The sequence below is a fragment of the Dendrobates tinctorius genome, unplaced genomic scaffold, assembly GCF_039654945.1.
Source record: "Dendrobates tinctorius isolate UK_male_01 unplaced genomic scaffold, ASM3965494v1 ptg000372l, whole genome shotgun sequence".
NCBI lineage: Eukaryota > Metazoa > Chordata > Amphibia > Anura > Dendrobatidae > Dendrobates > Dendrobates tinctorius.
This window is the reverse complement of record NW_027362038.1, coordinates 672,408-685,215: the sequence shown is the minus strand read 5'-3', so window position 1 is coordinate 685,215 and position 12,808 is coordinate 672,408. Positions and strand designations below refer to the sequence as shown.

The window sequence follows — 12,808 nt, the reverse complement described above, 5'->3', positions numbered from 1 at the left end:
TTGAAAAAAGTACTACAGGCCATCGTTTTGTTTGCCTCTTGCATGAATATTCTCCCACCATCTCATCCTTTTTGTCTACACCTCCTTTTGTTTTATTGTAATGCAGGATGATTTCTGGTTTTAATTTTCTGTCATTGTTGTCAATACTGCAATTGTGATGCATGGTACTGAGTAAAATCACTGATTTCTCCTTCGCTTTGTAAGATACCAAAGTCGCTTTGTTATTGAATCCAAAGACACTCTCATAAAGTGCTCGCTGACGATTGGGTTTCAGTGCTTCTGGAATTTCTCGTCGGTTTGGCTTGATAGTACCAACAAGTGTAATTGCTTTTTGAAGCAGAAAATTGCCTACTTCAACATTGTTGAAATAATTGTCCATGGTAATGTTTCTACCTGAATTGAATATTGGAACAGCAAGAGTTTTGACAATTTCAGACACCAGATCCTTCTGTACTGGTGCACCAACCTCTTTGCCACAGTAGATTACGCCATCTATGCCATAATAATTTGCAGAATCACACATCCAGAAGATTTTGATTCCATATTTGGCTGGCTTGCTGGGCATGAATTGTATGAACTTGCAGCGTCCTCTGAACGGTATAAGTTGCTCCTCTACTGTAACATTAGCACTAGGATTGTAAAGTTTGGTGCAATTTTTGATAAATGTGTTCCAGATATAACTAATAGGGGCTAATTTGTCTGTTTCAAACCTCAATGCATGTGTTCGCTTATCATCAAATCGAATGTGTCTTCTAATTTCCTCATATCTGTCCACTGACATTGACGCCTTATAGTGTGGATCTGAAAGTGGGTCCAGAAATAATTCTTGTATTGGAACATACGATTTTTGACTCCCTGACAGTAGTAAAAGTCCAATGTATGCATAAAGTTCCTCATTTGAGATATTTTTCCAGGACTTATTTTTTGCAGAAGCGATATGTCTTCCTTCTAGGTTTGAACATAGAAGGACCTCTTCTGCAATACTGTCAGAAAAAAAGTACAGAATACGTCTTTAGGGGAAAAGTAACTGGGACTTCCCACAGCTCCTTGAACCTGTCTCACAATATTATGGATTGCAGTACGTCCGACTAATGTAGGATTACTGTCCCAAAAAACATTCGTTTTGGATGTTCTATTCATCACTTCTTGAGGATCCACTGTATTCACTTCATCATCAGAAGAAGAATCACTTGAGGATGTTTGATTCTCTGGTGGCAGGTACTCGTCATCAGACAAAGATAGTTCACTTTCATCTTCACTTTGAAACACAATTGCTTCAATCTCTTTGTCACTCAGATGCTTGGAGGAAGACTGTGCCATTGCTGACTAGATGTTAGCAAACTAAAAGAAAAAACAATGAACACAATCAGGGTTGTCCACTCTTTGCTTGTATGTGACACACTGTAAGTGTTAAGTGCCCCCTCCCTCCTCTCACCCTCTCTTACCTTTTATACTTTCTTATAGGTGTTGTACAATTCTCTGGATGTCTGTAGCTCAATAGCGTTACCCTTTGCAGGCTTCTTAGAATCAGAGAAACTGAAACTGAATCAGACTTCCTCTCAACATCTTATCTTAAGTCCTTCACAATTAGCTCACAGTGTATACTGTCCTCATTACTCTCTACACAGCTCATTACTGTGTTCAGAAGGACCTGAGATGATGTCATGGCCTTATCTCTCCCTCCAAAAATCACATGACATCCTCATATGGCATTATCCACACCCTGGCCCCTCCACCAGCATTACTGAGTACAAATAAAGTAACTTGAGACACAAACACTACTGAGAACATGATAACAAAATACATGGGGGCCTAAAAGGCCCCCAATCCGTACAGATGTGGTTTTCATCAAAAAAGCATTGTTACACCAAAATGCCTATGAATTAAATTATATGAACAACTGGATATTACCAACAATGACATACTTGAGGATAACCTGGAGTTTCAAAATTCTAACTTAAGTAATTTTGCAGATAATAGCAAAAAAGTAAGCATGGGGACCTAAAAGGCCCCTGTGAGAATCATGGGGGAATCATGGATGAGGGCAGGTATATCTCGCCCAGATACCTTTCCTATGTGGCCTAGTGTGGTCAGTATCTCACCCGATGACTAATGAGTAATGGGAGGCGGATATAAAAGGACGCCAGGTGGTGTGTTAGTCGCTCAGCTTGGGGAACACAGAGAGCATGTCTGTGTGAGAGACACTTGTGAGTGAAAGCAGTGCTCACGGTAACTGTGGTTGGGCTGGACGGGAGAAGCCCTCCAGTTGGTAGTTATTTCGGACCCTGTATAGTTAGTGCCGGACATGCAAGGATTTGTTTTATGTTTTATTCCCTGTATGTTTTGGCTTTCACCTTAAATAAACCTGACCCAGTGTCAGTTATGTCTGGATCCCGGCTGTGCACCTGAGTTTCATGCTAAACCCACGTGGCCTTTGACCCCAGCAAAGGCGATCCCGGAGTGTTTTATCACACCCCCAATACGCATGCTAGGGTGAAATATGCTTTAAGAAGTAATTACCTTAATCTTGTTATCCTCTGTACTCTAGCAATTCTTCTGAGATGAGTGCAGGCCTTCCTTCTTTCTGAGTGTTTACTTTGCACCCTTGTCTGTAGAGGAGGAGCTTCACTGGTGCTGGAGTGCAGCACTGACGTATCTCAGCTAAGACAAAGCTAGATCCTCAGGCTACATTCACACCATGGGCGTAGCCAGGATCAAACCTAGGGGGGGCAGAACCTCATACTGTTCCGCAGAACCTCATACTGCACACCTCAGCTGCTGCAGAACCTCATAGTGCACACCCCTACACTTGAAAATAAAGCTTGCAGATGTGGTGAATGCTGTCTATTTATTCCAACTATCAATTGATGTTGATGTGTTACTGAAGATGAGCGAGCAATGCCTGTCCTGGGCATCCTTTTGGGCAGCTATGAGGTGTACCTGACTAGTGCTAAAAAAAGGAGTGTTAGTCTGTGTGCTACCCAGCCTTCATTCATTTTGGTACAGATGAGATATGGATAGACAGATATGGATAAATGGATGGATAGATAGCAAAAGCAGATTAGAAATCTGCTCTATTGAAAACATTATCTATGAGCTCAAAAACCTTTCAGGTGATGCGGTTTTTTAAAAAGCTGATCTGCTTTTGCAGCTGACAAACGAATCCTCAAAAAACGCAGCCAAAACGCTGTGTGTGAATGTAGCCTTAGATCAGGAATAGAACAGCCATTTATAGGACATTTCATAACTTTTCCAAATTCCTATGAAAAAATATTCAGCACATTCTGCATTGAACTACTGTACCCAATTTATTATATATTTTAGGAGTCGGAGTCGGTCCATTCTATACCTACTCCGACTCCACCAAAATGAGCACCGACTCAGACTCTACAGCCCTGGTTCTTGGTAGTCAACCATATTAAACAGACTGTTTATTTTGTGAAGATCCAGTGATTGTTTATGAGCATTTTGATGGCTCAAAACTTGTATGACATCATCCTGTAATCTCTGTATCTTGTCAGTAAGCTGTGACTATTCTAGAAGTGAGGAAACGTATTTTCATTTTGTATGTGGTCTCCAGCCTCTGTATATATTGTTCAATGTCTTGAGTAGTAGGGAAATACACAATATGATGTTGCAAGTCAATTATGGCCTTCTCAATATCAGAATCTACTGTGGCTAGGGCGGGGGGCGGTACATTTCACTGTGAAGCAAGCACTGCTCAGTGTCTGGTTTTCGGTGAGAGTACAGGGAGATTAGTTGAGCTTTTTTCTTTTAAGGCCGACAGTAAGAGAGGAGAAGATGGTGCAGGACTTACAGGCTTGAGCTGTCAGGTGTCATGAGGGATAAGACTGCTTCTTTTTCTATGTTGAGGTGAGGCAGTAATGGCTCTGGGGCGGGAAGATGAGCCATTCAATAAAAAAAGGCTGCTACCCTGTGTGACTGCTCTGGTGACTAAGAAGAAAGGATTTCTTCAAAAAGCATTTTCCACATTCTGAAGAGGAAAAAGGCTTCTCCCCGTGTGGATTCTTTGGTGCCTAACAAGTTCTGCTTTCTGGTTAAAACATTTCCCACATTCTGAACATGGAAATGGCTTCTCCCCCCGTGTGAATTTTCTGGTGGTTATCAAGATGCGCTTTCTGATAAAAACATTTCCCACATTCTGAACATGAATAAAGCTTCTCCCCTGTATGAGTACTCTGGTGGTTATCAAGATGCGCTTTCTGATAAAAACATTTCCCACATTCTTAATATGAAAAAGGCTTCTCCCCTGTGTGGGTTCTCTGGTGGCTAACAAGTTGCATTTTCCGGTTAAAACATTTCCCACATTCTGAACACGAAAAAGACTTCTCCGGTGTGTGAGTTCTCTGGTGTCTACCAAGAAGCTCTTTCTGATTAAAACATTTTCCACATTCTGAACATGAAAAAGGCTTCTCCCCTGTGTGGGTTCTCTGGTGCCTATCAAGATGCGCTTTCTGATTAAAACATTTTCCACATTCTGAACATGAAAAAGGCTTCTCCCCTGTGTGGATTCTCTGGTGCCTATCAAGATGCGTTTTCAGGTTAAAACATTTCCCACATTCTGAACATGAAAAAGGCTTCTCCCCTGTGTGAGTTCCCCAGTGCCTGACCAAATCTGATTTCCGGTAAAAACATTTCCCACATTCTAAACATGAAAAAGGCTTCTCCCCTGTATGAGTTCTCTGGTGGCTATCAAGATGCGCTTTCTGATTAAAACATTTCCCACACTTGGAACAAGAAAATCTATTCTCCTTTGTGTGAGTTTTTTGATGTTTAAGAGAAGACTTTTTGAGGGGAAAACTATTTCCATATTCTGAACGTGAAAATGGCTTCTTTGCTTTTGGAGCAATTAGTTTTTTAATGCTAAGCTTGTGACATTGATGTTCCTTAGTAGTCAGTAATGAAGCAGAAGACAGGACCTGTTTCAAAGGATCAGATGACAGATCGTTGCTGCGAAGAGATGATGATATATCTGGAGTAATGGCATTAATTTCAATTGTATCCTGTGGGATCTCAAGATAGTCTGATTTTAAAATTGAAGATATCAGCTGTCCCTCTGATCTCCTGTTACAGTCATCTGCCAAGAATAAAACCAATTATTTAGGAATAAAAAATTCTTCAATTTCACATTTTACCAACATTTCTACTTAAACTGTCAGTAAAAATGGCAAGTTATGTAAAACGATTCAATTATTCACCAGGACAATGACAGTTCACAGTCTAATAGAAAACCTCATAGGATGAACCAGTGGAGCCTGGTGTTCAAATGTTTGCTCATTCTGCCTCCCAAATATTGGAATAAACAGCCACTAAACAATCTTATGTAGGTGAAAATAACACCAATAAAATCTGGTACTCATCTCGCAAAAAAGAGTGCCTAGCCATTAAGTGGCCTATAGAGTCCCTCAAATATTATCTGGTGGGCAGAAAGCTCAGGCTGATCACTGACCATGCCCCTCTCAAGTGGATGCACTTGCACAAGAAATGGAATAGCCGAGTGACCCGGTGGTTCCTTGCCCTGCAGGCCTACAATTTTACGGTGGAGCACCGCCCAGGGGTACAGATGGGGAATGCAGATGCCCTTTCCTGAGTGCACTGTGTGGCAGGTGTCATTGCTCGACCGGAGTGGTCTGAGCAGAGGGGGGATATGTGAGAATCATGGGGGAATCATGGATGAGGGCAGGTATATCTCGCCCAGATACCTTTCCTATGTGGCCTAGTGTGGTCAGTATCTCACCCAATGACTAATGAGTAATGGGAGGCGGATATAAAAGGACGCCAGGTGGTGTGTTAGTCGCTCAGCTTGGGGAACACAGAGAGCATGTCTGTGTGAGAGACACTTGTGAGTGAAAGCAGTGCTCACGGTAACTGTGGTTGGGCTGGACGGGAGAAGCCCTCCAGTTGGTAGTTATTTCGGACCCTGTATAGTTAGTGCCGGACATGCAAGGATTTGTTTTATGTTTTATTCCCTGTATGTTTTGGCTTTCACCTTAAATAAACCTGACCCGGTGTCAGTTATGAAAACAAAAACCCTTTAGTCATTATATGGCGTATGGAGGGAAGAAAGAACTATCCTCCAAGGCCAAAATGATGCATAAACTCAAACAATGGAATGAATATCAGGAGAAAACATAGAGCAAGCAATATAAAAAATTATATTCAATTTTATTCAAGTAAAGTACTACAAAAGACATATATCTATAGAATTGTGCAATTGTGGACAAAAACAGATAGTATCCGCATACAGTATCCCAGACCTCCAAATAGGTGGAAAAATTCCCGGACCATGTCCCAAGGAAGTACAAAAAATTCCCACAATAAGAAATTGTGGCCCCCAAGCACAGTGGCCTAAGCTAGACATTAGTAAGGGGCATCATTATAATAGAACAGGCCGCAATGAGTAAGCGGCAAAAAACAATGGGGAAGAAAAAGACCCCCAAGGGGCACTTACCAGGAATGGAGGAGAGGGAAAGGGCTGTACCACCCCCGACGCGCGTTTCGCGGCGTCTCAGGCCGCTTTCTCAAGAGGGATATGGTAAAAGGTCCATTTAGGACCTTAATATAGCCCCTGACCTCAGTCATGTGACCAAAACTGGCAAATAGAGCGCAACCAGCGCATGCGCCTGCAGTGATGCAAAGTCCAGAATAGGACCTTAGAATAGCCCCTGACCTCAGTCATGTGATCCTCAACAGGCCAATAGTAAGGGCACAATCGGCGCATGCGCCCCAGTCACCGCAAGTCCCGCAGAGCGCCACAAGCATCATGCACCGGCGCACACAGACCCAGAGAAAATCCCCGGGGATGTGTGCACCGCACATAGAGATGCCGAGCGCAGAGCGGGACCACAGAGAACTGGAGGCGATGCGCACGGCCAGATACCATAAGGCCAAAGCACAAAATGAGAAGTTCAATGGGGCAAAACAATAATATAAGAGCTTGCATGGAAAAATGTATATATATATATATGTCTACACGGATCCTATTATTCCAGCCACCAATTATAGATAGCCCATTATGAGATCCATCTCTAACTATACATATATTGCAATATAAAACGCCACATAAATATGTATATCAAAATACAACCAGATAACATGTACACGATATAAGTATAATATACATGCAATAAATTACATAGTATAGTGTATTGAAATACAGAAACATATCGCAAATAAAGGTAAATATACATTAAACATTATCAAAAAAAAAAAAAAAAGGGGCATCCAATATTGCAATGTCAGCACTGCAGGCTCTTGAAGGTGAAAGTCCAGTATATAAACGGTCACATCACAGATCCACGGACAAGGGAGATAATATGTGCAGAAAAGTAAGTCTATATGAAAAAAAGAAGAAATTATGTTAAAAACAAAAAATTAAAAACAAAATTAAAACAAAAAGACAGCCACAAAAAACCATAAGAAGATATGGAATGTGTAGACAAACAAAAAAGGAGGAAAAAGGAATAAAACTACCGCAATAATGGGACAAGACAATTGCCAATACTATATGGACAAATAGTGTAGGGAGGCAGCAAGAGAAATATAATATATTGCCAATATTATAAAAAAGAGGCAAAACTAAGATGTTCATTAAGTCCCTTTGGGGTCATGGTATCCAGTTCCACAATCCACCTTGCTTCCATTTGTGCAAGTATTCTCTTGTTGTCACCACCCCTAATGCCCATGTGCAATACATCAATCCCCCTCACCTTCAACATACCAGCATCGCTGTTATGATATAATCGAAAGTGTCGGGGGATAGTTTTTAAGTCAGCCGGATCAGACGCCGAGTTAGCCGCGCCAATGTCCCGCACATGCTCCCGAACTCGTATCCTCAATTCCCTAGTCGTCAAACCAACATAAATTTTCGGACACGGACATGTGGCATAATATATCACGTTAGATGTGCCACATGAAATCCGATTTTTGATTTTAAACTGTCTGATACCACTAGAGGAGGAAAAGGTAGAGCAGCGCAGGACATTGGCGCAGGAAATACAATGTCCACAAGAGAAAGATCCAGTGGTCGGACCACTAGAGCCGAAAAAATTCTTTAGGGTGGGAACATAATGACTCCGCACCAGAATGTCATTGAGATTTTTAGATCGGCGAGGTGTCATAGAAGGAAAATTCCCCAGAGCAGCCCCCAGGGAAGGATCCGTCTCTAAGATGGACCAATGTTTGCGCAAAATATTGCGCATGTTTTGCCACTCATGGTTATATGTTGAGATAAATCTAACGGGCCCATCACCAACACTGCCTCCACCCTTCTGAGCTGAATGTAAAAGACTACTGCGTGTGGTATATCTAGCCCTATTATAGCCGGCTTTAATACATCTCCGGCTATATCCTCTATTGAGAAAACGATTCGTCAGATCACTGGCTTGTTTCTCAAATCGGTCATCGGTGGAACAGATGCGTCGCATACGGAGAAACTGTCCGACCGGGATGGCTCTCACCGTGGCATAATCATGGGCTGACGTGGCGTGTAACAGAGAATTCACAGAAGTGGGCTTCCTGAATACGTCCGTCTGGATGCGCCGGCCAGCATCGACCTCCAGACGGACGTCCAGGAAGTCCAAACACGCCTCATCACATGAATATGTAAGATGAATATTTTTGGTGTTATCATTTAATGTCCTCATGAAATCCCCGAGCTGGTCGACCTTCTCACCCACCAACTCGTTTGATTATTTTACAGCCTTGAAAGACCTCCAACTCTTTTCAAGAAAACTTATTTTGAAAAAACTCCATGCCCGAAGTCATACTCTTGAGGCTCTGAGTGATGTGGAAAGGGCGGCGCTTTCCGATTTGGAGGATTTGCTCTCGGAACAGGGCGGCCCTTGTACAAGTAAGTTTCCCCCTCTGGTTCGGCCCAAGTCCACTAAGTTCCCCCCCTTGTCTATTTGTCCTTCTGTTGAGATTTTTACGAAGCTGGTTAGTGATGATTTTAAGAAGTTATCATCGAGACGGAGATTTGATAATCTCACTTATAAGCAACGTGAGGCAATTTCCCAATTACAGTCTTTGGGTGATGTAGTATTCAAACCGGCTGACAAGGGGGGGAATATAGTGGTCTGGCCGAACCAGAAATACGAGCGGGAGGCTTTCCGTCAACTGAGAGATGCGGATACTTATTTGAAACTTTCATTCGACCCTAGGGCCACCTTCTCACATGAACTTCAGGTTATTCTTGATCGGGCATTTAGGAGTGGTATCATAACCAAGCGGGTTTTTGATGGTTTGACTGTCAGGTCTCCCAGGAACCCCACATTTTATCTTTTGCCCAAAGTCCACAAGGACGCCCTCAACCCCCCAGGGCGCCCTATCGTGTCGGGTATTGGTGGCATGTGTGAACCTATATGTCAATTTATTGACTTTTATTTGAAATCACTTGTTGAATCACTGCCATCCTATATCAGAGATACGACGGACGTCCTGGCACGGGTTGACGGCGTCCTTTTGGAACCATCCACTCTTCTAGTGACTGCTGACGTGGAAAGCCTCTATACTTGCATCGACCATGCGGTGGGATTAGATGCGGTTCGCTGGTTTTTGGGGACCTCCGACCTGGATGGCCCTCTGTGTGGGCTAATCCTCGAGCTGGTCGACTTCATCCTTACCCACAATTTCTTTGTTTTCAAGGATCAGTTTTATTTGCAGAAGCGGGGCACGGCCATGGGCGCGGCTTGTGCGCCTTCGTACGCCAATCTCTTCCTTGGCGCCTGGGAGAGGGAGGTGTTTGGCGACGGGGGCCCACGGGGCGCGTCCCGTGTGCTGTGCTGGTACCGCTATATAGATGATGTACTGTTTTTGTGGGACGGAACAGTCGACCAGCTCGGGGATTTCATGAGGACATTAAATGATAACACCAAAAATATTCATCTTACATATTCATGTGATGAGGCGTGTTTGGACTTCCTGGACGTCCGTCTGGAGGTCGATGCTGGCCGGCGCATCCAGACGGACGTATTCAGGAAGCCCACTTCTGTGAATTCTCTGTTACACGCCACGTCAGCCCATGATTATGCCACGGTGAGAGCCATCCCGGTCGGACAGTTTCTCCGTATGCGACGCATCTGTTCCACCGATGACCGATTTGAGAAACAAGCCAGTGATCTGACGAATCGTTTTCTCAATAGAGGATATAGCCGGAGATGTATTAAAGCCGGCTATAATAGGGCTAGATATACCACACGCAGTAGTCTTTTACATTCAGCTCAGAAGGGTGGAGGCAGTGTTGGTGATGGGCCCGTTAGATTTATCTCAACATATAACCATGAGTGGCAAAACATGCGCAATATTTTGTGCAAACATTGGTCCATCTTAGAGACGGATCCTTCCCTGGGGGCTGCTCTGGGGAATTTTCCTTCTATGACACCTCGCCGATCTAAAAATCTCAATGACATTCTGGTGCGGAGTCATTATGTTCCCACCCTAAAGAATTTTTTCGGCTCTAGTGGTCCGACCACTGGATCTTTCTCTTGTGGACATTGTATTTCCTGCGCCAATGTCCTGCGCTGCTCTACCTTTTCCTCCTCTAGTGGTATCAGACAGTTTAAAATCAAAAATCGGATTTCATGTGGCACATCTAACGTGATATATTATGCCACATGTCCGTGTCCGAAAATTTATGTTGGTTTGACGACTAGGGAATTGAGGATACGAGTTCGGGAGCATGTGCGGGACATTGGCGCGGCTAACTCGGCGTCTGATCCGGCTGACTTAAAAACTATCCCCCGACACTTTCGATTATATCATAACAGCGATGCTGGTATGTTGAAGGTGAGGGGGATTGATGTATTGCACATGGGCATTAGGGGTGGTGACAACAAGAGAATACTTGCACAAATGGAAGCAAGGTGGATTGTGGAACTGGATACCATGACCCCAAAGGGACTTAATGAACATCTTAGTTTTGCCTCTTTTTTATAATATTGGCAATATATTATATTTCTCTTGCTGCCTCCCTCCACTATTTGTCCATATAGTATTGGCAATTGTCTTGTCCCATTATTGCGGTAGTTTTATTCCTTTTTCCTCCTTTTTTGTTTGTCTACACATTCCATATCTTCTTATGGTTTTTTGTGGCTGTCTTTTTGTTTTAATTTTGTTTTTAATTTTTTGTTTTTAACATAATTTCTTCTTTTTTTCATATAGACTTACTTTTCTGCACATATTATCTCCCTTGTCCGTGGATCTGTGATGTGACCGTTTATATACTGGACTTTCACCTTCAAGAGCCTGCAGTGCTGACATTGCAATATTGGATGCCCCTTTTTTTTTTTTTTTTGATAATGTTTAATGTATATTTACCTTTATTTGCGATATGTTTCTGTATTTCAATACACTATACTATGTAATTTATTGCATGTATATTATACTTATATCGTGTACATGTTATCTGGTTGTATTTTGATATACATATTTATGTGGCGTTTTATATTGCAATATATGTATAGTTAGAGATGGATCTCATAATGGGCTATCTATAATTGGTGGCTGGAATAATAGGATCCGTGTAGACATATATATATATATACATTTTTCCATGCAAGCTCTTATATTATTGTTTTGCCCCATTGAACTTCTCAATTTGTGCTTTGGCCTTATGGTATCTGGCCGTGCGCATCGCCTCCAGTTCTCTGTGGTCCCGCTCTGCGCTCGGCATCTCTATGTGCGGTGCACACATCCCCGGGGATTTTCTCTGGGTCTGTGTGCGCCGGTGCATGATGCTTGTGGCGCTCTGCGGGACTTGCGGTGACTGGGGCGCATGCGCCGATTGTGCCCTTACTATTGGCCTGTTGAGGATCACATGACTGAGGTCAGGGGCTATTCTAAGGTCCTATTCTGGACTTTGCATCACTGCAGGCGCATGCGCTGGTTGCGCTCTTTCTATTTGCCAGTTTTGGTCACATGACTGAGGTCAGGGGCTATATTAAGGTCCTAAATGGACCTTTTACCATATCCCTCTTGAGAAAGCGGCCTGAGACGCCGCGAAACGCGCGTCGGGGGTGGTACAGCCCTTTCCCTCTCCTCCATTCCTGGTAAGTGCCCCTTGGGGGTCTTTTTCTTCCCCATTGTTTTTTGCCGCTTACTCATTGCGGCCTGTTCTATTATAATGATGCCCCTTACTAATGTCTAGCTTAGGCCACTGTGCTTGGGGGCCACAATTTCTTATTGTGGGAATTTTTTGTACTTCCTTGGGACATGGTCCGGGAATTTTTCCACCTATTTGGAGGTCTGGGATACTGTATGCGGATACTATCTGTTTTTGTCCACAATTGCACAATTCTATAGATACATGTCTTTTGTAGTACTTTACTTGAATAAAATTGAATATAATTTTTTATATTGCTTGCTCTATGTTTTCTCCTGATATTCATTCCAGTGTCAGTTATGTCTGGATCCCGGCTGTGCACCTGAGTTTCATGCTAAACCCACGTGGCCTTTGACCCCAGCAAAGGCGATCCCGGAGTGTTTTATCACACCCCCAATACGCATGCTAGGGTGAAATATGCTTTAAGAAGTAATTACCTTAATCTTGTTATCCTCTGTACTCTAGCAATTCTTCTGAGATGAGTGCAGGCCTTCCTTCTTTCTGAGTGTTTACTTTGCACCCTTGTCTGTAGAGGAGGAGCTTCACTGGTGCTGGAGTGCAGCACTGACGTATCTCAGCTAAGACAAAGCTAGATCCTCAGGCTACATTCACACCATGGGCGTAGCCAGGATCAAACCTAGGGGGGCAGAACCTCATACTGTTCCGCAGAACCTCATACTGCACACC

General features: G+C 43.2%; 1 pseudogene; it reads right to left on the bottom strand.

Moving 5' to 3' along the window:
• Nucleotides 1-948: 948 nt before the first annotated feature.
• LOC141075790 (uncharacterized) overlaps nt 949-12,808 on the bottom strand; it is a 29,215-nt pseudogene continuing 17,355 nt past the window's right edge.